The sequence below is a fragment of the Tiliqua scincoides genome, chromosome 8, assembly GCF_035046505.1.
Source record: "Tiliqua scincoides isolate rTilSci1 chromosome 8, rTilSci1.hap2, whole genome shotgun sequence".
In the NCBI taxonomy this organism is placed as follows: Eukaryota; Metazoa; Chordata; class Lepidosauria; order Squamata; family Scincidae; genus Tiliqua; species Tiliqua scincoides.
In genome coordinates this window covers 22,509,294-22,536,608 of record NC_089828.1, presented here as the reverse complement: position 1 = coordinate 22,536,608, position 27,315 = coordinate 22,509,294, and the positions used below count along the sequence as shown (strand labels likewise).

Genomic DNA, 27,315 nt, shown 5'->3' with positions numbered 1-27,315 from the left:
CTCTTTTCTTTCTTTTTTTAATGGTATTGCATGCACTACTTTTTGTTTTCCTAGCAGCAGCCACCAGGACGTATATGAGGCCCTCATTTTCCTCTGTCCCTGCTCAGCATTGGCACCCATTTATTACCCTCCGCCTCACCTCACTGGTTGCCACCACTGAAGTCTTTTGAACATCACAAAATCCCTTTCTGTTGTTTGAGTTCATAAAAGAGTTCCACCTTTGGTGAGTTCATCTGTGATGGCTTACTCACACGTACACATCATCATGTGACACTACCATCAATGACCAATGAAAGATCTACATGCAAACAGGTCCTCAGAACAAGTACTGTAGAAGCCACCGAAGGCATTAAAATAGCCAGCATTAAAAGATGCACAGGAGCTCTTCCATCTCTTTATCTATCTATCTAGGAATGGCAGTCTTTGTAAATTACTTCTCTCCATTTGAGATTATAATGCGAGTAAATTCCTGATCATATTCTGTTACAGCAGCCCTTAAACACATAATAGTAATGGAGTTTAAGGATTTGCCAGTAATATATCTATCTCCATTTTCCAGTCCGTGCATGTGAGTATCTTCTATTAATTTTGAGTACAAATTCATTGTGTGGAATATATAGCTCCCTGGGGGATGGAAGTCCTGGGCCCTTTAATGTGGGATGCGTTCTCCACATGCACGTAAAACATTTACACCTCTTTATGTAGGAACAAATTGCAGGTGCCAGAATAGCTGCCTCCATCTCTGATACAGGTGAGCTTTGAATGATCTGGCTCATTTCTGGTCACGGCAAAGCTGCAGGTGGAATCGGCAGAGCGCATAACAACATATCCATATGTTGCAGCAACACAGCTCTAATATGAAAATCGTGAGCTGCGCACTGACTGTATTGTCTATATGCAGCCTAATATCATATATGGAGAAGAGGGAGGAGAAAGGTTATTTTAACTTAGAAGGACCTTGTCCCAGGACCTGGCATGATCTGGTGCTAGCCTTGGTTTTGTTCATATCTCAAATCTCACCTCTCTGACCCAGTCCTCTAGTCAGAACCGTTAGGGTGGAGCCTGAGGGTCACCTGCCCCAGACACTACACTAATAGAGGGTGCTTTACTGCCCCTCAGGCTTCGCTCTGGTTACAGACGAGGTGCAGGCTGCTTCATGCCCCAAGTTCCTTCTCCAGTGGAGGCTCACCTTCAAGCCACTGCAGCCAGCGCCCCTCTTCCAGGGAGAACCCAGAAGTGACATCATGTGATAGAATGACACATGACATCACTGCCCCGGGAGTCAGGGAAGCGCCTTACGGTTCTTCCCATAGAGCAGTGTTTCTCGACTGGTGGTACACAAAGTGGTGTCCGGTGGTACACATAGCCTCCCTGGAGATCAAGATAACTGAAGGACCATCTGGTCCCATACTTGCTTACCTGTAAACTAGGGTCATTTTGGGGTCCTGGTTCATGTTCCTCACCCTCAGAAACAAGTTAGGTGAGCCCATGGCTTAAAGCCTTTGAGATCACCTTCCTCAAAGAGGTCCACCTCATTCAATTCCTGCTCAGTCAAGTACTAAAAACTTAGAACACAAGCCTACGCATGTTCACTCAGAACAGAAGTAAGTTCTTCTGGGTTCAATGGGGCTTACTCCCAGGTACTTTTGTATAGGATTGCAAGCTTAGTTAACCCATTTCTGCCCAGCCCACATTTGACACCTGATGCAACGTTGGGCAGAAATGGCTTAAGAAAATCCTTCATATATGAAATTCATACTGTGCTGATGTGAGATGCAGATTCTTTTTTGTGTGTGTTGAGTCTTCTTTTTGATGTTGTTTTACTTGGCATATTTTTATGATTGCTTTTGCATTGTTTGCCTGTTCCCACTGATCCTGAGGCACAGAGGTGAATTGATATTACCAATTAGGTGTGTGCCTCCACATATTTATTCCTGACACCACTGCTTCTCCTCTTCAACATCTTCCCACTCCCAAGTTTGGAAAGAAGAGACCTTGGAAGCAGAAGCAGAAACGAATGGTGTAGAGCGATGGCCTAGAGTTTCTCCTAGACACTCTAGACCAGCAGTTCCCAAAGTCGTACTCAGACTTTGGAACTGTGTAAGTCTTTGCAGGGGCAGGAGGTTGGCAGCAACACATTCACCAGGATGCTACTGCTACTGGAAACAGAAAGGGGGGTTTACTTACCAAAACAAGTGCCAGCCTTTGGGGGGTGCAGGGCTCCCCAAGCCTCAGAATGACTAAAAATAGCAATCTGAACCCACTTCCAGTTTTCAATCATGAAACCGGAAGTGGGTTCCAATTGCTATTTTTTGTCATTCTGAAGTGTCCACTGGGCTCCCTGCATCCCCTGCTACCCTACTCCTTAAGGGGCCAGTGATGAGTGCTTACCTGGCTGGTGGATCGTGACCCACAAGTTTGGGAACCACTAGGCCATCATTCTATTATCCTCGCTTCCTTTTCCATGTTCCCAGACTCTTCCTTTTTAAAACTGAATAATAGGAAGATGAGAGGAAAAAGAACAGCAGTGGCCACTGGTGAAGGCACACAAGTAGGCAAGCAACCAAGGCAGAAGGTTTGTCAATGGCAGAGGCAGTGGGCAAGCACACAGCATGTAGAGGTCTCATGTAGACACCCTAATTCACCACCTGAGATATCTCCAGGTTTCAACATTGGGTCAGTCTGGGTTGTGAGCCATCTCACCACAAGGTGGGATATAAGACGCCATGAATGAATGAATAAATGAATGAATACAGAGCTTCAAACTCTGTATGGTGGCAGAGCAGCTTTTAAACTGATCCCTGGGGGAAGGCCAACAGGAGCTGAGGGGCATCTGGTTCGGGACTCCTCATCCCTGTGGGACGAGGATGGGGAGCTTAGAGAACAACAAGGTAAAGGCAGAGTAGGAGAAGAAATTGGGAATGGTAGCGTGATGGGATGTGATAGGCAGTTTGGCACAACGAGAGGATTCAGGGATAAAGGAGCTAATAAGCAGCCCATCCTGGGGCATTCCATGTACAAATAATTTTATACAAATGCCCGAAGTCTCCGAGCAAAGATGGGAGAACTGGATGTCTGGTGACAAGGGAAAACATTGACATAGTGGGCATAACGGAAACCTGGTGGAATGTGGAGAATCAGTGGGATACCGCAATCCCGGGCTATAAACTCTATAGGAGGGACAGGGAGGAGTGTGTTGGAGGTGGGATGGCCATTTATGTTAAGGAAGGGATGGAATCCAGCAAAGTAGAGATTGAAGGTGGGTCCAACTCCACCGTAGAATCTCTGTGGGTTAAATTACCAGGCCTGAGGAGTGATGTAATACTGGGGGCATACTATTGTCCTCCAGACCAGAAACCGGAAGGGGACCTTGAAATGAGGAAACAGATCATGGAGGTGACAAGGAGGGACAGGGTTGTAATCATGGGGACTTCAATTGTCGTTATATTGACTGGATAAACTTGTGTTCTGGTCAAGAAAAAGAGACCGGATTCCTTGACATGCTAAATGACTGTGCCTTAGAGCAGCTAGTCATGGAGCCCACCAGAGGACAGGTGACTCTGGATTTAATACTGTGCGGTACTCAGGCCCTGGTTAGAGATGTCAGTGTTACTGAGCTGTTGGGGAACAGTGATCATGCTGTGATCCATTTCGACATGCACATCGGGGGAAGAATACCAGGCAAATCTCTCACAAAAACCCTTGACTTCCGACGAGCGAACTTCCCTCAAATGCGGAGGCTGGTTAGAAGGAGGTTGAAAGGGAGGGTAAAAAGAGTCCAGTCTCTACAGAGTGCATGGAGGCTGCTCAAATCAACAGTAATAGAGACCCAGCGGAAGTGTATACTGCAAAGGAAGAAGGGCTCAACTAAGTTCAGGAGGGTGCACGCATGGCTAACCAGCCAAGTTAGAGAGGCCGTAAAGGGCAAGGAAGCTTCCTTCTGTAAATGGAAGTCTTGCCCTAATGAGGAGAATAAAAAGGAACATTAACTGTGGCAAAAGAAATGTAAGAAGGTGATACAGGAGGCCAAGAGAGACTATGAGGAACACATGGCCAGCAGCATTAAGGGGAATAATAAAAGCTTCTTCAAATATTTTAGAAGCAGGAAACCCACCAGAGAAGTTGTTGGCCCTCTGGATGGTTAGGGAGGGAAATGGGATATAAAAGGAGACTTAGAGATGGCAGAGAAATTGAATGAGTTCTTTGCATCTGTCTTCACGGCAGAAGACCTTGGGCAGATACCGCTGCCAGAACGGCCCCTCCTGACCAAGGAATTAGGTCAGATAGAGGTTAAAGGAGAAGATGTTTCAGACCTCATTGATAAATTAAAGATCAATAAGTCATGCCCGGATGGCATCCACCCTAGAGCTATTAAGGAATTGTAGAATGAAGTTGCTGATAGAAGTGAATGGATAGAAAGGAAGTGTAGAATGAAGTTGCTGTAGAATGAAGTTGCTGATCTCTTGACTAAAATATGCAACTTGTCCCTCAAAATGGACACAGTGCCAGAGTATTGGAGGATAGCAAATGTCACGCCTATCTTTAAAAGGGAAAGAGGGGGGACCTGGATAACTATAGGCCGGTCAGCCTAACATCTATGGTGGATGGTAAGATGGTGGAATGCCTCATCAAAGATAGAATCTCAAAACACATAGACGAAGCCTTGCTGAGGGAGAATCAGCATGGCTTCTGTAAGGGTAAGTCTTGCCTCACAAACCTTTTAGAATTCTTTGAAAAGGTCAACAGGCATGTGGATGCGGGAGAACCCGTGGACATTATATATCTGGACTTTCAGAAGACGTTCGACACGGTCCCTCACCAAAGGCTACTGAAAAAACTCCACAGTCAGGGAATTAGAGGGTAGGTCCTCTCCTGAATTGAGACCTGATTGAAGACCAGGAAACAGAGAGTGGGTGTCAATGGGCAATTTTCACAATAGAGAGAGGTGAAAAGCGGTGTGCCCCAAGGATCTGTCCTGGGACCGGTGCTCTTCAACCTCTTCATAAATGACCTGGAGACAGGGGTGAGCAGTGAGGTGGCAAAGTTTGCGGATGACACCAAACTTTTCCGAGTGGTGAAGACCAGAAGTGATTGTGAGGAGCTCCAGAAGGATCTCTCCAAACTGGCAGAATGGGCAGCAAAATGGCAGATGCATTTCAATGTAAGTAAGTTTAAAGTCATGCACATTGGGGCAAAAAAATCAAAACTTCACATATAGGCTAATGTGTTCTGAGCTGTCTATGACAGATCAGGAGAGAGATCTTGGGGTGGTGGTGGACAGGTCGATGAAAGTGTCGACCCAAATGGCAGTAAAGAAGGCCAATTCTATGCTTTGGATCATTAAAAAAGGTATTGAGAACAAACTTGCTAATATTATATGCCCTTGTACAAATTGATGGTAAGGCCACACCTGGAGTATTGTGTCCAGTTCTGGTCACCACATCTCAAAAAGGATATAGTGGAAATGGAAAAGATGCAAAAGAATACAACTAAGATGATTGCTGGGCCGGGACACCTTCCTTATGAGGAACGGCTACGGCGTTTGGGCCTCTTCAGCCTAGAAAAGAGACGCCTCAGGGGGGACATGATTGAGGCATACAAAATTATGCATGGGAAGCATAAAGTGGATAGAGAGATGCTCTTTACACTCTCACATAACACCAGAACCAGGGGACATCCACTAAAATTGAGTGTTGGGAGAGTTAGGACAGACAAAAGAAAATATTTCTTTACTCAGCGTGTGGTTGGTCTGTGGAACTCCTTGCCACAGGATGTGGTGACGGCATCTGGCCTGGATGCCTTTAAAAGGAGATTAGACAAGTTTCTGGAGGAAAAATCCATTATGGGTTACAAGCCTCCTCATTTAGAAATGGTCTATGTCAGATGCAAGGGAGGGCACCAGGATGCAGGTTATCAGGTGTGCTCCCTGGGGCATTTGGTGGGGCCGCTGTGAGATACAGGAAGCTGGACTAGATGGGCCTATGGCCTGATCCAGTAGGGCTGTTCTTATGTAAACTGATTGAAATTAAGCTTTCCATTTTCTTAAATGTTTTCTTTTTTTTCATGTTGTTGATATATGTCAATCAGCATGAACAACATGAAAATAACATTTATTTCTGGGAGAAGGTTCTAGTTATTTCCACAAAGGTTTTTCAAGGTCCGTTTCATAACTACTAGGCAGCTAGGGGGAAAAAAGCCTCTTCTTGCTTGAAGAGAGGGAAACTAATCATTTAGGTATTAATAAGGACAGGATTATGAATACATCAGCTCTTTGACGAGGAGAAGGTTACGCATCTAAAGAGCAGATGGCTGGATGCCACTTCCTGATCACAAAAAAAAAGAAGTAAAAAATAAAAAAATCCTCAACTGTTTGTACAGACAAAATCTAAAGTGAAGGTAATGGAACATGAAGAATTGACAGGAGTAATTAAAGCCGGGGGAATGCGAATGAGACCTCCGAAGGGCATTGCAGCCAACTCTTCCACGCATCATTGTCAAAATCCTTACCACAAATGACAGAGCTCTGGGTAGAGGGAGTATGGCTAGAGAAAGATTTATGCTGTGCTACGACTGTCTAATGAGACAGGTCCCGGTAATCTAATGAAGTCAACTTGAAACATAGCAATAAACTTATCAGAAAGCCCTGAAAGCTCTCACTCTTCCTGAGCACTCTTCCAAAATGCATAAAGGGAATAGTTATGTGACCCTTGTTAATGATTTCTCTTCCAGCAGGAGCCCAAGCCTTGCACTAGGGAAAAGGGGTGTGGCAAAAGGGAAAGGGGTGTAGGCTAGAAAGGGCAGTTTGGGCAGTTGGCAGTGATGACAAAGAACTTTGGGGCTCCTGCAGGGATGCCAAATGCACCCTTACTCTCAGTGACTCACCTGTCACCCTTCCTCTTCCACCTCTTCTTTTTCAACAACTGCTGATTCACTTGGTGGTTTTTTTGCGCCACTGAGTTTATAATCTAAAATTCAACACAGGAAAGGCAGCAGAGGAAGAGGAGGGAAACGTACACAGGGATAACCAGGGAACCAGTTACATGCCCATCAGCTTGGTTACAACAGCATTGTAACTCTGTTGTACTTAGCCCTTATAGAAAAGATGGGCTTTGGGAAGGAGTTTGAGGGACATAAGACAAGCAACATTAAAGATGTGGTTCCAGTCATCATGGGCAGTGAAGAACCAAATCACTGGAGGTAGCAGAAGACTTCAGGCAGTTGAAGGTGAAGGAAGGCAAATCACAGGTGGGGATTTCAGAACCTGAGCACAAAGATAATCTTGGCCAAGGGTTAGCACTCAATTAGCATTACAGCTTGGCTCCACGCAGCCCCTCTCCCAAAGAAGCACAGCTTTGGGATTCATGATGCCATCTGGCATTTGGATAGGTATTCCAAGTATTCAAAATATATCACAGATATATGTTGTAATTGTTGCTACAACCCTGAAGGGACGGAAGCACTATTATCTTTATATTGAGGAGGGGGTGGGGGTGGACAGAGGTCGTGTGTGATGTGACCACCAAGTGAATTCATGGCCAAGGCAAGATTAGGAACAGTGACTTTCAGATTTGTAGCCAGCCTTTTAGCCCCAATTTTCCATGAGCTCAAACAGAAAAACAAACCTCTTCCCTGGGAGAACAGGGTCAGCTTAAAGGGAAATGCCTCCCCAGGCTGCCCAGAGTTTCATATTTCTTTTTGTGCCACCGTGATCTCACATCAGTTCCAGAAAAGTTTTGCCTCTGAAAAAAAGCACTTACCCTTGGCTTTTCCTGTGGCACTCAGAGCTGAACCTCTGCAACGGCCAATCTTCCTGAGCCATTGAGGCAAGAGAATATTTATTCTGGCCCACACACTCCACAATGTCAAGAGTGGCCAATGCAGTATCAAAGAAAGGTGCTTGAGAGCTATTTTCGTGCAGCAAAGCTTAGATGGAAGGCAAGAGAAGTGGTGAGAGCATCAGCCTCATTGCCATGGATATATGATGTTTCTATGCGATTGCTGTTTTTCTAGGCAATGAAACAGGATGTCCTGAAAACTCATCAGTCAGAGGCTGGAACTGCCACTGCAATCCCACTCCCCTGTGCATACTGTCCAATGCACATCTATGCTATGCCTCTGTGGGAGCGGTGTCACTAGGGATTGTGTCACCTGGTGTGGGAGGCCACGCATCACCTCCATGATGGACCTCCTCCCATGCAGCGGGCAGGGAAAAATACCCCCAAGTAGTGAGTGTGATGTTGCATCATCACCCCACCCCCACTGGTTTTGGGGCCATAACATTTTATAGAATAAAGATATTTTAATGTGGTTTGTTTCATTACATTCTGCATAAAATTATGCATTGAATGATATATAACTTGATGGTATTATTTGAAAATATCAAGATTTTAAAAATTTTGACCAATAGTGGTGTCACCCCCCCTTGTGCGCATCACCCAGTGTGGCCCACACCCCCACACATCCACTGGTGATGCTATTGCTCTGTGCATACAGATACTGTGTACAATAGACAGTGCTCCATGCTTTTTCAGGGTTCTCGATTACATGAGAAGCCATTCACATGTTTATTTCTTCCCAAGTATATCTGTGTGCAGTGGACTGTATACAGTGTATACAGTGTATACAGTGTATACTGTATACAGTGCAGGTGGACTGTAGAGCTCTAAAATGAGCTTAGACGCAGCCATTCACACATTGCTTTGCACGCAGGTAGAGAATCATGTGTGAACAGGAGAACTGCATATGTACTTATTCATGTTGCAGATACATGTTTGAGGCTGTGCATGTGGGGGGGAGGGAAGTGAAGCATAGTGACAAATGCTCTTCGAATAGGGCTATAGAAGCCTCCCTGTGCAATATTTTTTTCTGTTCCTTTTCGAAAGGCAGAAAAACAACATTGATCTCTCATGTAAACATGGAGTTCAGATGTATCACAGATACGTTGAAGCCTCTTCTGATGAGTGAGAATGTAAATAGAATCTCAGGGAAGCATTTCACCACCTCTGCTCTCCATCGTAATGTAAGAATCATGTGCTGGTTATTGCACAAACAAATAGTGAAATCTTTCTGAAGCACATTTACATTTCAGATGAACCGTAAAACCCTTTACGCGCATTGCATCCACCTGGGTGCCTCACCTACGCTGGTCGATACGAGTCATGGAGAGCCCAGTAAATAGAGAAATAAATTGCACAAACAAACAATTTATTTTAAACGTGGTGTTCCAAAGCAAACCTGCTCACTCTTCGCCTTTCATTTTGCCTGCCAAGATTGGTTTCTGTCAACTGTTTATTTTCAGTCCTCCTTAAAGAAGAAAACAAGGTGGGGTTGAAGCTGACTGCATTCTTCAGTGGAAAATTAAAAAGCAACGTATTCAGCTGCCCAGAAGAGGAGCCCTGGGAGGGATGATGATGAACCTCTTAAGGATGGTGGCCTAATTCAGACATCCACTGCCCAATCCTAACACCCCCCCCCCCACCATTGGTGCCAATGTAGCCTTGCTAATGGCCTTGATATATATATATCCTTGCTATCTATCTATCTATCTATCTATCTATCTATCTATCTATCTATCTATCTATCTATCTATCTATCTATCTATAATACTGTTATAAGTCAATAAATGGTTGGCAACCTTCAGTCTCGAAAGACTATGGTATAAGCCTACAGCACCCGGTATTCCCAGGCAGTCTCCCATCCAAGTACTAACCAGGCCTGACCCTGCTTAGCTTCCGAGATATAAGTCAATATTTTTTTTTACTTATCTCCCAGTAGGCTGCCCAATGGATATCCTCAGAGCACCACCACCAGCCATTTTGCTGATCTAAATCCAAGGAGAGAAAAGGAGTGAGATGGCCTGGGAAAGAGGCGATGGGATCCTGGTGCAACTTCCCCTAGCCCTGCCTTCCCTGCCCACAACACACCTCCACCACCAACTTACCAGCACCATTGGAGGCTTTGGGAGCTGCTGCTGTGTGCACAGGACTGCTGCCCATTTGCAACAATGGCCCAGTGATGCGGGCGGGGTGAGTGGGTCAGGCCTGGGAGGGGGTGGGATCAGCGCTGCTAACACACGCTGTATCCAATCCCTCTTCCCAGGCCTGCTGACATGGATTAACTCAGACCTGTACCAGTAGCTAGTGCAGGTCTGAGTTGAGCAATAGTGGCTGGTGGGGCTTACCGCAGAGCAGGGGTGCCCAAACCCTGGCCCTGGGGCCACTTGCGGCCCTCGAGGCTTCTCAATGAGGCCCTCAGGGAGCCCCCAGTCTCCAATGAGCCTCTGGCCCTCCGGAGATTTGTTGGAGCCCACACTGGCCCAACGCAACTGATCTCAGCGCGAGTGCGACTGTTTGACCTCTTGTGTGAGCTGTGGGATGAGGGCTCCCTCCACTGCTTGCTGTTTCACGTCTGTGATGCAGCAGCGGCAGCAAAGGAAAGGCCAGCCTTGCTTTGTGCAAGGCCTTTAATAGGCCTTGAGCTATCACAAAACCTTCATTCATTCATATAAGTCCATCTTTAGTATATTCATTTATGTAAGTTTATTCAAATTTTACATGTAAATTAATTCTTTCCCCCCCCCCCGGCCCCTGACACAGTGTCAAAGAGCTGATGTGGCCCTCCTGCCAAAAACTTTGGACACCCTTGCCCCAGAGCAAGGGGAGAAATGACCCCTGGGGAGACCTCCAGTAGAGTAAATTCACCTTAGGGATGTAACATAGGGTTCAATCTGATCCAATTTTTCTGTGCTGGTGCAGCTGTACCAATGGGGCGTGCATTGCATTCTGAGGTGCAGGGGAGGTCACTGAGGTCTCCTTAAGGTATGGGACCATGTGGTCCTTACTTTGGGGCTGCATTGCAGCTGCACTGATGCTGGAAAGTTGGATAGGATTGGGCCCACAGCCTGCACCAGCGCTGCTGCATTGGCATGCGAGAATTTAGTTAGGATGCCAGTCATCTTGTCCAAGGAGCTTTATATTTTGAGGATGGGCTGAGAGCAGATCTCGAAGGGGGATAAGAGAGTTGACTCAAGTGCAGTGGCTATATCAGGCTTGGTTGGCAACCTTCAGTCTCAAAAGACTATGGTATCAGCCTACAGCACCCAGTATTCCCAGGCGGTCTCCCATCCAAGTACTAACCAGGCCTGACCCTGATTAGCTTCCAAGATCGGACGAGATCAGGCATGTGCAAGGTAACAACATCTAACTCACCAAAGTCAGCACTGCTCACCAGGAATGTTCAGTGGTCTAACAGCAGCAACATGACCCTAACTCTTTTTTGCTTCCTGACTGGAAGCACAAAAGTCATAAAATCCAGGCAGTTTGTATTAGTCTTGAAACCACTTGCCAAAAGACGCATTCTCTGTCTCTCGAGAAAAGGGAACGAGTGGGGAAAATGACACTTACGACTTGCCTCGTAACAATGATGAAATAAAAAGATGCTCGTCTCTCCCACCTGATTTCTTGAAGTCTTTGAAAAAACGGAGTTGTGTCCCACTTGCGGAGAAAAACGTTATCAGAAGCCACTGGGAAATGAGAGCAATAGATGAGCAAAGTACCTGAGTTTAAACAAAGTGCTAAAGAGAGCTCTCCGTTCCCTCATATCTTACACAGAGAAAGATTTTTGTAAAAAAGATGTTTCAAGCACAAGACAGGGATTTGTCACAGCCAGGTGTGAAAAACAACTCTATTAGGATGCAGTGATCGTCAAATTTGCTTAAAGAAACTAACATTAGAGTCTAAAACAGCCATTTTCAACCACTGTGCCATAGCACACTAGTGCGTCACGGATGGTCAGCAGGTGTGCCACAAGAGTCGTTTGTTAATAGGGCCACTGGGAGGGGAGTGTGAGCACCTGCTGTCAATGAGGTGTGCCTTGTCAGTTGTCAAAAAACCGATGGTGTGCCTTGACAATTTTAGCACCTTGTTGGTGTGCCGTGAGATCAAAAAGACTGAAAACTGCGGGTCTAAAACAACCCAATTCTAAAAAAAAAAAAAAACCATAAAGGCATCCAAGCCACTATACAGTCTGAGATTAGCTGGTCACTCATCATGAGGGCCCAGTAGGAATTGGCCATGAGTGTCATCCGAATTGGCCATGGATGTCATCCGAATTGGCCATGGATGGCAGTTTTTTCACCTACCCCAGACTGCCGAGGGAGGGATGGTGTGTTCAGTAGGTTTCATGTTTTAAAATTTGGTTATCTGTGTCTAAGTGGATCGATTTAAACCCAAGCTGCAGTCTTGTGTCTTCATTGAGGGGTGCAAGGGTAAACAGAATGCCAGATGCAGGGGAGTGGCAGCAAGATGCAAGGAACTTGTTTGCTCCCTCAGGCCTGGTTGGCAACCTTCATTCTATGGTATAAGCCTACAGTACCCGGTATTCCCAGCAACTGTTACCCTGCACATGCCGGATCTCATCTGATCTCAGAAGCTAAGCAGGGTCAGGCCTGGTTAGTACTTGGATGGGAGACCGCCTGGGAATAATGGGTGCTGTAGGCTTATATCATAGTCTTTCGAGACTGAAGGTTGCCAACCTCAGGCCTGGTGGGCTTCTGTGAGATACGGGAAGCTGGACTAGTCTAAGCCTGACTAGATGATCCAGCACAAGCCTGAGCCTGATCCAGCAGGATTCTTCTTATATTCTTATCCATGGCAACAGAGTTTGCACTGCATCTTGCATGTGTGTTTGTGGGGGGGGGGGAGTCTCAATGGCCACCTTGAGGTAAGAAAACAAAATTTTCCTTACCCTGGGGAAAGCCTCTGCTGCTCCAGTGGATCTCCTTGGATCTGCACCAGCTGTTTTGGAGATACCTAATAACCAAGGAGAGTATGGGTGATGGAAGGGGAAATGAACTCACCCTGCCTGAAGTGAATCAGCAAAATCAGAATGAGATCTGTGCTAAACATTTTCACCAATCTAACAGTGGGGTTTTGTTTTATTTTTTAAATTGACCCCCATTGCATTACGTGGTTCTTGCTTTCAGGTTCCCCTCTCTACGTCAGCATGCCTCAGACTAGAGAGGGGAGGGAATTCTAACAACAATTTGCATTCCCATCTTCTCCAAAGACTCTCTCAGATCTCTTCTCTATAGGTATTGGATCCACCAGCTGTCCTTCCTTCTCGGCATCTCACCACACCTGACCCATATAAAGTGCTTCATTCTGCACATGCATTGTGAGACCCTTCCACATCTCACAATTCTGAGTGAGAAATGGTTGGCAACCTTCAGTCTCGAAAGACTATGGTACAAGCCTACAGCACCTGGTATTCCCAGGTGGTCTCCCATCCAAGGGCTAACCAGGCCTGACCCTGCTTAGCTTCCAAGATCAGACGAGATCGGGCATGTGCATACTATAGGAGCCCCAGTCCAGAATTTCCATTGATCAGAGATACTGGTCAGCTACCGGCCTGGAGATTTCTGCTCCTTTTTGGGGAGCCATGAAGAGGTTTTGTGCTGCTTCAGTCTGGCCCAGATGAGTCTTGGAGGAGTTGCAATGTTTCTGGTGCCACCTGGGGGGCATCCGACCTGAGGTGGTTCTGGACAATCCCACACTTTTGGGACAATCCCAATTCTATCACCTCAGTAGCAGCATATCAAAGGCAAGGCGGGGGAAATCTGCCCTGAGTGCATAGCATAAGTGGGGTACCAGCATGCCTGTCCCTTTAAATGCTGGATAGACCTGGCCTCCTCTGTAGTGAATCTCAAGGAAGAGGCCTGGTCTACCTGCTATCAGGTAGATTTAGCCTCCCCTGGGGGATCTCAGGATGGAGGCCATCTCTACCCAGGGCTTTGAGTAGCCAAGGGCAGAACTGCCCCTGATTCCAGTGACACTAGGTACACCACTGAACTTCAGCCCTCCATCTTGCCCAGACAGAAATGACTCAAACTCTGGCTTCTAGATTAGGTCTAACACATGTGGTCAACCCATCAATGGTGGTAGGAGACAGGCCTCTATTCTGATCACTTTATGCATGGGTGGCTTTGCTCATGAGGGAAATGATCATGCCTTCCAGTTTTAAATGAAATTTCCTCTAATCCCATTACCATGTTAATTGCTCCACATTTGAACTGTCTTTCTTGTCCAAGGAGAGCCTGCCATTAGAGATTTATTATCAATTCTTTTTTGCTTAAGCAGCTTGATTTAAAAAAAAAAAAAGAGAGACAATCTTAGAACCAAATCCCTTCAAATGATCCAGCATTTCTTTCTTTGTCTATTTTTTCTTTCTTTTCCATTTCTTGAGATAAAGCCGTTTTAAGGGGGAAATATCTTTCTGGAAGACACAGCAGAGTTTCTGATAAAAGCCTTAGAAATCTTGTGAGTCTGAAAAGAATAGATCTGCCTTGAAACATAAATGGTCAAAGAGGAAAACAAAAATCACACATGGATATGACTGTAATATGCTATTGACAGCTCCTGTCTAGGGCTTTTTAAAAAGATAATTATTTCGAACAGGATGTCACTGTGCAGACATGCAGCAACTTTCATTAAGATTGCAAAGTTCAAATGAGGTAGGTAGCTGGGTGGGTTTTTTTCTCCCCCTTTAATTATTTTCCCTGCTAATCTAATCCAAGATTTATTTTGATTTTTCTTCCTAGAAAATTGGAAAGTTATATATGGATAGCCTCCGAGTGTGACCTTTTCAAAACTACATTTATACAAACTTCATCTAATGACTGGCTGCTTTGCAAACCCTTAACACACTGTTTAGCAGCCTTCCAGGTTTCTCCCCAAAATGGATGCTGACTCTCATCTGATGTATGCAAATAGTGATGTGCAGGAAATAAAAAAATCAAAGGCAGTGGCCTGGTGCATGGAGGGGGAAGAATGGGGTGGGGTCCAAGGCAGGGATGGGAGTACATTGAGATCATTCATTCATTCATTCATTCATTCATTCATTTTTTACTCCACTAATATTCTATTTCCCTTCCTGGCCTCTAGCCATATCCTTAGGTCTACTTGGAAGTGCACCAGCAAAAGATCTGGTGCAGGTCTGAGTAGACCTATTGCTAGATGTGTTTGTTTTCAGTGCGTAAGATAAGATTACAGCCTAAGTCTTACTGAACACAATGGGTTTACTTCTGAGTAAAACAAACACCACCGTTTTCAAACTCCTATTGGGAAAGTGGAGGCTGCCCCCCCCCCCCGAGGTTATGGAACAAACATTTCCTTATCTTGAGGAGGCCTTCGGAGCTGCCCCGCTCCCCGATGGGATACAGAGCAAGCTCCATTGGTGCAGCTGCAACAGCGGGGAGTTCAATTGGGGCTACCTGTCATATTAGTTTTATCCACAAAGACATGAGCAGAGCATAAGCAGAGGCAAAGAGGAAGACCCGGCCCAAGACTTGCATGATTTTTAGTGGAGAGATCAACCAATAATAGCACTTCCTGAGCCTGTCAATATGGCAAGCCAGGTCAAAATCAGTTTTATATTAGAATCCATTAATCTTGCATGGATCTGTGTGAAAGCTTTTGTGGACACCTGCTTCTGTGTAGCTGATGTACTTAAGCAACAGAATAGCCCTCCCAGGCATTAGCATCAATAGCATAGCTAATGGGGGGCACAGCACTAACTTATGCAGGGTGCCTCAATACACCTTCCAAGCTATGCCTCCCCCTCCCATTAGAGCCACTCCTGGCAGCGAGAGCACAGTGGAGCAAATGCCTACCTTTGCTTTCATTGCCGGGAATGACTCTGATGGCAAGGGGGAGGGGCACATTGAGATGCCCTGCAAACCTTAGTGCTGTGCCCCACTGCAGCTACACTACTGATTAGCCTGACCTTGAGAAATGTCTATAAATAGCCAGGTACCACCAGCAGGTAACACATGAAACTCCAACAGGTGTGTCCAAAATGAAGAATTGGTTGTCAGTACATGAACTCTTGGACAAACTTCCTCTGCACGCCCAATTAAATGGGCGTGCATTAAATGGGCTTTAGCTGTTCTGGCGCTTGACTGCTTAGAATCCTGCCTTCACCCATTTTATATCCATCTTTTTTTATGATTCCCAGATGTCGGAAGCCCTTGTGCAAGTGATACATCATTACTTCTTGCCTCGCAGGCCAGCAGCTAACCAGAAGCAGCCAGAACAAGTTTGATACAAGGACCAGGAAACAACATAGGTGCATAAGACCAATCTTGTTCGGCCACAGTTGGGGCAAGGACAATCTTTCCTGCAAGATCAGAGATATGGTTGCTGCTTAGTGCCTTAATCTTTGAAGATCATAATGTCACTGAAATGATTGCTTAACACCTTGGGATATGTCATGGTCTCTGGCCACCCACAGGATGCTGCACTCTGTGGGCATCCTTTAGTTAGAATTGGGCCCTAAATATAGTCATTACACTGATTACCCTGGAATTCCAAAGGAATGGAAATCAGAAAGATGAGAAAGTGGCATCACTAGGGTTGGTGTCACCCAGTGCAGGGCAGAGGAGATAGTGGCAGGGCATGGGGGCAGGCAGAACAGGGATGAAGAGGGGCAAAACAAAGCAAGGCAGCGATGGCTGGAAATGTCTCCAGAGTCTGCTGGGTAGAGCTGGACTCCTGGTCAAAATCTGTCTTTTCATCTGCATAGCCTGGTCTTGGGGCTCCCCCACACAGAACTCATTGCCAAGATTCACTCCCCTGTTGTCTGCCAGGGCAGTGGAAGCTCAAGAGTCCAGGTCCACTGGGCTTCCTGATAGGGAGCGCAGGTCTACCTGTCCAATAGACTTGGGGCGCAATCCTATCCTGCACTGGAACAGGCAAGCCAGGAAGCTTGCGCTGTATCCAGTGCAGGATAGTGGCCATAAGCAACTCAGCCAGAGGTAACATTTTCCCTTACCTCTGGGTAAGGACTGCTGGTCCCAATGGGTCTCCTCAGACTTGCACCACCTCTGGAGGAAACTGCTGGATAACTCCATAACTGCCGGATCCCAGCCCTGCCTCCTGCTCCCCGCCCGCCCACCCCCGGGGCTGCCCGCCACCCACCGTCCTCCCTCCCCCCACCCAGGAATGCCTCCCCTCCTCCCCCATACCTACCTTTCGTCCTTGCGTCGGCTCATTCAAGCCGACACAAGACACTGGGAGGAAGCTTCTTGGAGCACCGGCCTGGCTTCCTCCCAAGGAGGTGCAAACGTACCTTATGGCTATCTGTTTGGACAGGTACTAACTACTAACTACTTACTACTACTACAATGACAGGTACTAACTACTTACTAATACTTACTAACTACCTGTTTGGATTGCACCCTTGGTCTCCCAACTGGCCCAGCTAGGAAATTTCTGGCTCCTCTTTTTTGTTGTCACCCCCTTCCAATGATGTCACCCAGTGTAGTCCACCCCCCCCTCCACCCTGTTAGTGACACCACTGTAATAAGATCCCACAACAGTAGAAGTGAACAGGTGAATTCACTCAGCCCTGTTTCAGAGTTCCACTCAAGACGGTGTGAACAAAATACATCCACTGGAGGAGCTCCAAAGCCTTCAATCAGAGTCCTCCAGAGAAAGTAGATGGATGCTATACTTGATCCCCTTCATCTTGCTTGGTATTTTTCATTTAATTTAATTGTATTTTGACTTTCCAAGCAGATTTTTGCCAACCCGCTCCATAAATAATGGCTTCTGGTGGCTGGCTGTCATTTCCATCTTCACATATTTCTGAGCCTTTGCTAACTCAGCAGGGGCACGCTCCACATTCCGCTGGAAACTAACCGGCTGCCTGCATCCCTGTGCAATGTGATAACTGAAATGGATTCGCCAGCAGTTTCCCCTGGACTACTCTTCTGACAAAAAATAGATTTGGCTTCAGTGATTTTTTTGTTTTGTTGAAACCCTTTCCTTTGTATCAGCTCTTTCGTCATCTGTCTCTTGCTAAAAAAACCGTGAGCCCAATCCTATCCCTCACCATTGACAATGATGTAGCTGTGCCAAGGGGGTGCTCACCACATCCAGTGGTGGTGGGGAAATCAGGAAGCCTGGAAAGATAGGCCTCCTAATGGCCTATGGGTTTCCTCAGACCTATGCTAGCTATATAGCAAGCATACGTCCGAGGGACAGACAAAGAGGGGCTAGGATCCTGGTTCATGTCGATGTTGCTGGGATCACCCCTCCCTCCCTCCCTCTTTTTCCCCTTCCCCTCAGCACGCCATGCACTGGTGGACCTCCAGTAGCCACTGCTGCACACTTGGCTCTGTTGCCCGTTTCTGGCATCAACTTGGAAGCATGTAATGGTGACAAATGTTTGCGCCATCAACAGCATGATCAACGTGAGTTCCAGCAGCACAAGACCCAGCTAGGACTGGGTCGTGAAAGAATTTCATTGTCTTCTTTGACATCAACACACCTCAGAGAAATAATGTAGATTGAAGCAGAGTTTAAGTGATGGCTTCTAACGGTCAGACACACCAGTGGCGTCACTAAGATTCCAGTCACCCAGTGCAGGAGGCCTGCGCGTCACCCCATGTAGTGGGCGGGGCAACACCCCAGGTGGGTGTGGTGATGTACCATTGCCCCACCCCCACCGGTTTTTTGGTTGTACCTTTTGTTATAACACAGATATTCCAATGTGGTTTGTTTCATTGCATTCTGCATGAAATTATGCATTGATTGATATATAACATGTTGGTCTTATTCCTCCAAACGCTGATTTTAGTGATTTTGAAAACTTGTAGAGTCACACACACACCCACGTCAACTTACTAACAACTTATTGCAGGCGGTCTCAAACTTTTAGCACTGGGACCCACTTTTTAGAATGACAATTTGTCTAGGACCCATTGGAAGTGATGTCATGGCCAGAAGTGACAACATCAAGCAAAATAAAATAAATAATTATAAATAATTAAATTAAAATAAAATAAATAATTAAATAAGGGGGAGCCAGTCCTGTTCCACCAAGTGAGTCTACTCTGAAGTAAGTCCTATTGTGGTCAATGGGGCTCACTCTCAGGAAATTGTGAGTAGGATTGTAGCCTGCTAGCCCAATCCTATGCATGTCTACTCAGAAGTAAGTCTCATAGTGGTCAATGGGGCTTACCCTCAGGAAAGTGTGGGTAGGATTGCAGCCTGTGAGCCCAATCCTATGCATGCCTACTCTGAAGTAAGTCCCATAGTGGTCAACGACGCTTACTCTGTAATCTGCCTGCAATAACAACCCCCAAAAAAGAATCAGTGAGATTTCCAGCCCTCCCCAGTGTCCAGTTTAAAGTTCTTCTGTTTCAAGCATATCAAGACAAAGACCCACCTAGCTTTGCAAGTGCAAAATAAAAAACTTTCCCCATACCAGTTGAAGCCTCTTTTCTTTGTCCTTCTTAGTGGGGGGGGGGGGCTGCCTTCTGGAGCATTTGTTGTGCTCCAGTTCCATCCGATCGGGACCCTTCTGGTGGCCTCACATTCCCCTTTGCCTGGCCTGACCAAAAGGCAAGGCATGTCTGCCTACTCGTGAGTTTGCTTTCCATAGGGTTCCATAGACTTGAAGCTGGGAGGGAGGAACCTCCTTCTCCGGTGTTTTTGAGGGCTGCACTCATTGGATGAGGACCATTCTGACGTCCTTGGAGCCTCCCAGCCTGCCTCGACTAAGGCAAGTTCACCTACTTGTGAGTAGACACGGCCACGTGGTTTCATTTTGGCTCAAAAGACTCACAGCTGGGGGAACCTCCAGCTTTTGGGGGAACCTCAGTGTTTTTGGGGGGGCTGCATTCATCGGGACCATTCTGGTGTCATTGGATTCCTCTCAGCCTGCCCTTTCCGACAGACTATGGCAAGTATGCCATAGTAAACGTGTGATACCGCTCACTTTCACTTTCCATAGGGATCCATTCATTTTTTCTTTCCGGTTTTTTGGCCATAACGTTTGAAGGAAAGGAGCTATTTCAATTCTGTTTTCTGCATTGCACTCCACCGGCCATTCTGCATCCAACGGTGTATGGCAAGATGGGGTAGCTCCGAAAGCCGTGAAGTTAGCGCATCCTCCCCCCAGGGCGCATCACCCCCCCCGCGCATCATCCAATGCAGTCCGCACCCCCCCAGCGACGCCAGTGACACACACACACACACACACACACAGAGCACACCTTAAGAGGAAAAATGACATACCCTGCCATGGCATCAGTCATCATCACTGGCCTGTTATTGGGTCCACCTGGTCAGGTCCACCTCTGACTGTTCAAAACTGGTTTGCAAAGGTAGTGGCCAATGCACCATCAGAGGACAGGTGAGAGGTATCATGGGGGCCCCATTGCTGGGTTTTGCCTCAGGGCTCCCAGGATTCTGGTGTGTGGACATTAAGCTTATCCACCAACATTCTGTAGATGAAAATTAGTCCAGCCCAACACCTCTCAACACCTGAGGTGATGTGCTAAATGCTGCCAACTTTCTTTCCCATTGGCATGTCAACTTCTGCCAGTCCTCCTCCTTCCTGAATTTGAAAAAGGAAACAGGAAATAGAGCAAACAGAGGAAGGGTTGGGGAGAGAAGCCCCCTAGCCCACCACTCTCCTCAGATTTCCACTTCTGCTCTGTTCCCCTCCTCTTTTTCACATAAAAGCACAATGTTCCCACAGCGCATTATCAACATGCAAAATGAGCATCATCTTCATGCAAAGCATAGACAGTGAACTACACGGTGTCCTAGTCATCCATGTACAATTACATGTATGCACATTAGAGACAAGAAGCATCCACCCCCACCCCAGTTTGAGAATTTGACTTCTATAGATTTAGATATGGGAGCTGAACCCTGAGGAAAAGACAGGATCAGCCCATCCAGGAGCCAACAGCCTCAGGGTGCAATCCTAACCACACTGTCCTGAGAGTAAGCCCCATTGAACAAAATTGGACTTACTTCTGAGTAGACCTGGTTAGGATTGTGCCCTCAAGCAGTTTAACTAGGATACCTCCCTCCCTCTACCCACTTGTCTCCAGTACTCCTCCTTACTTTCCATGTGTTCAAAAAGGAAGAAGAGGAGGATAAAGGAAGTGTGGAGGGAACGCTCTAGCCCACCACTCTCCTCTCCTCCATACTTCCTCTTCTGCTCCATTCCTTGTTTCTTTTTGGAATGCAAGGCATAACAAGAGGAGGAGGGTGGCTGGCACACTGCTAGGTAAGAGGAAGCAGATCTGCCATGCTGCCAGATGTATGAGTGAGTAACCATGTGTGTTCCTGTCTGAGAATGGCAGAGCTAGCAAGTCAGTTTAGGTACAGTCTAGGCAACATTGGGGCAAAATAGTAGGGAGAGTGTCGTTGCAAGGACAAGGTTAGAAGTAGGTGTTGTCTCTAGTAAACATCAGAACATGCTTTTTCTGGGCCCCTTGTACTTATAAGTCCAAGAACCCAATCCCATCCAACTTTCCAGTGGGCAGGAGGTCTGGTCTAGAGGGTAGAGCCTCCTTTAGCCCGAAGATAACATCAGAAGATCACCAGTTCGAGGACACCGACAGTTCCCTGAACGGCTGAGAATAGTGAGACCTTGAAGCAGCTGACAAGCTCAGCTGAGTGATTCCACCTGCTCTTGGTGTGAGCAAAAAGCGTCTTGGCTGCCCTCTATGTGAGAGATGGAGCTGCTTGTCAGCCTGCGTGGGAGAACTGGAGGCCAGAAGTGAGACCAAACCAGGAAGATCCATTCTGAAATGCGGTTGGTTCTTGAAAGAGAGAACCTCTATGATTGTAAAAATCCCCTTGAGGGATTTAGAAATGCCTGCCTATGTAAACCGCCTTGAATAAAGTCAGAGGAGTAATCCAATGACCTGAAAAGGCTGTATATAAATACCAAGTTGTTATTATTATTATTATTATTATTATTATTATTATTATTATTATTATTATTATTATTATTCCAGTGCCAATACAGCCATGCCAAGAGGGCATGTGCTGCTTCCTTCAGTGCGGAGGAGGCAGTCATAGAAACCTCTTCAAGATAGGGGAACATTTGTTCCCTTACCTCGAGGCTGCATTGCAGCTGCATCAGCGCTTGAAAGTTGAATAGGATTGGGTCCCAAACCAAATAACCTGGGAGGCAAGAAGAAGCCACCATCTTGGCTCTGGACGTCATGTGACTCAGGGGGTTCAATCAATCCAAACAGAGTGGTGTGATTTAGATCAATAGTCTACCCATCCCAAAACATGGAGGTAGGTAAAAAAAAAAAAAAAAAAAGACTCACCATTGAGCCTAGGGTAAAATTAGGTTGTCGTTTATGGACTATGATATATTGCATTCGCTCATGCTGTTTGAGTTTTAGTCGGACGAATAAATGTGACATATCCCTTATTTAAGGAGAAGGGAAACATTTTTAAATGGTTTTTATGGCACGTCTATTTCCCCCCCCCCTTTGGAGAATAGGAAATCAATGCCGCTACGGTCTGCAGAAAGGGGCTATAGATTATCTGTAGGCCTGTGACAGTTCTTGGCATACATCATTTTGCAAATCAATTACGCAGTTTGTGATTTTGCAATGAGGAATATTGATGGCTTGTGAACTCGGCTCCTGTCAAAAGGGCAGGGAGACAGGACAAATGTTCAGGGAACTCAGCAAAAATAGATATATAGAAAAGAGCAAAAGACTTGAGAGGTGGTGAAACACTGCATAATAAATCCAGAAACCTCTGCTAAAATCTCACCCATTCCATGGACGTATTAGGGAGCCTTAAGCACGGTAACCACAGGCCCCATATTTGGAACATAAGGTCAATAAACCTGGCCTACTTTACAGGGTTGTTGTAAAAGTTATAAGAAAGATACCATATATCACATGCTTTGGACCATTGGAAGAGAGCTGCCAATTCCATTAAACCTATTCATATTCCACTCCGTTTCCAGCTTAAGACTTCTATTTCAGGCAGTGGTGTTGCTAGGGGTGTGTGGGTCGCACTGGGTGACACTCATGGGGGGAAACCACTACAAGCCAAAAAAAATTTAATCTTGGTATTTTTGAATAAACCCACCATGTTATGTATCATTCGATGCTCATTTTCATGCAGAATGCAGCAAAACAAGCTGTGTTTAAATATATGCTATAAAAAGTTATAGTCAAAAAACCAGTCAGGTGGGGCGATGCTGCGTCACCACACCTATCACCTGGGGTGCTGCCCCACTCACTGCACGGGAGGAGGTCCATCATGGGGGTGACACACTGGCCTCTTGCACCAAGGTGCAAGCCATAGTGACACCACTAAATTTAGGGTTGTTTTTGAAAGACTCTCCTTGTAAGCATCTAAGATTTTTGAAAATGTTGATGACTGTTGTTTCAAAATTGTTCAAAAAAAGAATATTTCAGCTTTATGACTTCAAACTACTGAGATGAGAGATGCAGAAATGGCCAATGTTGGTTGCAAAGGATTATGGGAATCACAATTGAAACAAGATAGTTCTCTAGTGAATGATTACCAGCTGCCCAGATAAGTCTAATGTGGCAGGTAAGTTTCATGAGAATATCTTTTTTGAAATTGTTAAATTGAATTTTCTTTATCAGAGAAATAGGTTGAGCTATAACAAAAAACAACATCATTTAACAAGCCTGGAGGCTACAGGAGTTCAAAGATGAATGGATCAGAAGCGGAGAGGAAGAAATGAAAGAAGTTTCACGCTGGGCTGATGCACATCACCACATAACAATCACTTCAAGGTATCCCTTCAGAAAGACTTTTGGGTTACTGACTGGGAACTCTCTAAATTACCAGCATTTGTTACCTTTTGGTTTCTTTCCTCAAAACAAACAAAAATGGTAGATGTGATCATTCTATGTGGCCAGGGATGGCATCAGGGTCAGCCAGGTAGAGTTGGCCCAAGCACATAAGAGGGCTCATCAGTTGCCATTCCAGTGGCAGAAACACTGCCCAGTGTACCATCAGAGGTCTGGGAAAGGGGTGCCACAGGAAACCAAATACAGGTTCTTCCCCATGGCCCCTGGCAACCTGACACCAGCACTGTATACAGACATCTTTCTGTGATCTAGGTAGAAATGTTGATTTCATAATTGTGCTTCCTATTATAAAATGGCCTTCCTTTGCCTTATGATTTAACTATACTATATTGTAGGTATAGAGAGCCAGAGTCTCTACAGAGCAAATAGTCCAGATCAGGAACGTCAGACATAAGGCTCATGGACTGGATGCAACCCTCGGAATTTCTTTATTCAGCCCTTGCTCTCGCCCAGCACTACCACCAGCTGCTCTCAGCTGCTCAGCTGTGTTGAGGTGTTATTGCTGAAAGGGAAGCCCTCCTGATAATTGGACTCTTCCATATCATGAACACATGATCAAGATTTGCATATTTTCTTGTCTGTCATTTGCAGCTAATGAGTCCCTAAGTGAGAAAACATGCTTATTTCTGGTCATGACCTGCTTAATGACATCACTTCCTGCTTAATGACATCACTTCTAGCCCACAGCAGACATCATGAATGCTCTTCAGTTTGCTGAATAAAATAGGTTTGACACCCCTGGTACAGATCTTTCCAGATCTGGAACACGGAAGAGTTCTCCAGAAAACAGAAGTTCATTGAAGGCAAGAAGTCCAATAGACTCAAGAGTGCAGCCAAGTAGTTTTTTTCTAGATGTAATTCCCCAGATTAATCCTATCTAAATCCCCACATGGTGATGCAGCAGCACAAGCATGGCTAACACTGTATCCCATAGGGGATTTTCGGCTACTGGAAGTCTTCTTGGGTTAAGGGGTCATTTGTCCTTTGCCCTGGGGTAAGCCTCAGCAGCTGAGATGGGTCAACTTGGACCTGCACCAACTTGATTACTGTCACAAGCACATTGACCTGGGAAGGCAGATCAGGCCTAGGAAGGGGGACAGGACTGGACATGTGCCACTGGCAATTCTGCCCCTGGATAGGTCTGTTCTGTCCTCCTCCCTGCCTCCAAAACTGCTCTGTTCTGCCCATTCCCCACTGTGTTCAAGCTCCTCCACGCCTTCCTCCAACCTCCTTTGCAGGCTTACCTGATCCAGCAGACAGATCTCCATGGGTCTGCTGGAGGCCACTGCCAGTATCCCTGCTGTGCTAATCAGTGAAGACTGCTTTACAACTACCATAAAGCAGCCTCTGCCAGCACAACACTCATTATGCCAGTGAGGGAAGGGGTTTGGATCAGGGCAGAAAGAACATTGGCAGACCCAGGGTTTATACAGGAGGAAGGGAGAGGTGATTCCCTGAGGTAACTCAGCTAAGAGGCACATTGTAAAGTGGTGGTTGTCTTAAATTTAGCAGGGGGAAAGCAACTTTCCCTGTTCATCCCAGCATAGTATCTTTCCCAGTGACTTGCTGGCATATCCCTAGTTGTATTTCAAGAAGAGAGATCCCTCCTTTAATAGATGGATAGAACTCAAGTTTCCCCTGGGGGCTGGGGATAAGAATAGGCCCTCAGTTTGGCTGTACTTGTCGTAAGAGGTGACTAAACAGCCACCGGGTAGATGGGACTCTAGCCTTGGAAGGCAGCTCATCAGAGAGAAGGAAAACTCTGATCCCAAACCTCCACTGCCTTGTGGCTACATCCAGTTATGGAAAAGGCTTCAGAAGTCAACCTTGAGGCAAAATCCGGAGCCGGAGTCCCTGAGGCAGTTCATGGCTGAACACAGTCACGTTCTGGCAACTCCTGCGATGCCGCTGGAACCAACTGTATTGGCTTCTGCCTTTCCGTTGGACCATTTCAGCGATGTGGAGAGGGGGGATTTGCTGCATGGGAAACAGTCTATCCTCCATATCTACTTTACCCAGGCTTCGCAAACTGGAGAGGACACTCTGTTCCAGAACCACTATTCAGAGCACGATACCATAGTCTTCTGAGACTGAAGGATGCCAACAAGAGAGAACTCAAGTGCTATGAAAGGAGCATAATCCCCCCCCCCCCGTATCCACAGAAACAGCATCCATGGATTTAACTAACCAAAAGCCATTTCCAGGTCATGTGACTGCCTCCCTTGGCCCTGGCTCACCCGCTATCCATGCTGGGGTGAACCAGGGCCAAGGGAGGCAGTCGCACAGCCTGGAAGTGGCTTCTGGAAGTTCAGAAGACTGCCCTGCATCACTGAAAGCAAAGCAATTTTGCAGCATGAAGGTGGGGAAGCTTATTTTCTGACTTATTGCGATCATTTTAAACAATTTCAAGAGCAGAGCCTGGTATCCGCGCATATCAGGATCTGCTTGGGGGGATGAAACCGAACACGCAAGGATATTGAGGGACAACTGTATGTCCATATTCCTGGATTCAGTGAGGTCCAAGAGTGGGGTACCCTCTGTAGCACCTGTCTTAGAAACCCATCCAGGGGAGCCAACTTCTCTTGGTCCAGCATGAACTGTGATCTGTAGAGCATTCCCTTTCCTTTTCTGAGGCAATCCCATCGAACTCAGGTTATGGGACATGTCAGGTTCTGACAGGAGGGGGAAATTAAGCAAACTTTTAGGAGGGACTTATGGCCCAATCCTATCTGGGTCTTGCACTGCTGGAACTTATGCTGTGGCAGTACAAGGCCTTTTACTGCAGTGCGAAAGCTGAGAAACTGTTGTGCACTCACATGCCACTGCCACACATGGGCAGAAGCGCAGTGCACACACCAGCAGCTCTCAGAGGCCTGGCCAGTGCTTTGGTAGGGGAGCATGCCATGCATTGGGAAGGGGAGGGCAGGGGGAGTTTTGTGGGGGGAGAGAAAGGGAGGGGAGGGGAGAAATCCCAGAAGCCCCAGGAATCACTGGGATCCTGTCTTTTTTTTCCAAACCCACCTTGCCTCCTTTCTCTCCTTTGACTTACTGCAACTATATAGCTAATGTGGGTCCACAGAGACCCCTAGGCCACCAGGAGGCCTATGGAGGTCAATGGAAAATACTTTTACTTACCTCTGGAAGACCTCTTGATCACCTCCCCCAATTAGATGTGTGACGTGCACAGCTGCATCATCATTAATGGTGGGGGATAAGATTGGGCTGCTAATCCATATCTCCACCCTCCCTTTCTCTAGCATTGTTCCCACATTCCGATGGTCTGGCAGTTGACATTGCTAATCCATTCTGTGCTTTGCAAATATTTCTTGACTCTGAATGCAAACTAATTTCTGATGAGCAGCACCGAAGGCGGCTTCTGCTGACCAGCAAATTTGCACCCAGGAGTTCTCCAATGAAATGAGCGCTTTGCCAGGTGGCTTGGAGGTGATGAGATGGCAGGTTACCTGGGGCTGCTAATTGCCTATGGCTCCCCTGGGAATGTCATGATTTTTCCATCACCAATATACCCCAAACTACTTCTGAGAAGGCTGCTGACGGGACAGAGGTGCCAAAGTAGCCATCACTCTTCATCTCCAAAGTGTCTCTGAAACTGGCATCCACCTGTTCCGAAGGAG

The 27,315-nt window shown here is 46.4% G+C and overlaps 1 pseudogene; it reads left to right on the top strand.

Moving 5' to 3' along the window:
* The first annotated feature begins 12,380 nt into the window (after nucleotides 1-12,380).
* On the top strand, nucleotides 12,381-12,497 carry LOC136659784 (5S ribosomal RNA; annotated as a pseudogene).
* Nucleotides 12,498-27,315: the final 14,818 nt, after the last annotated feature.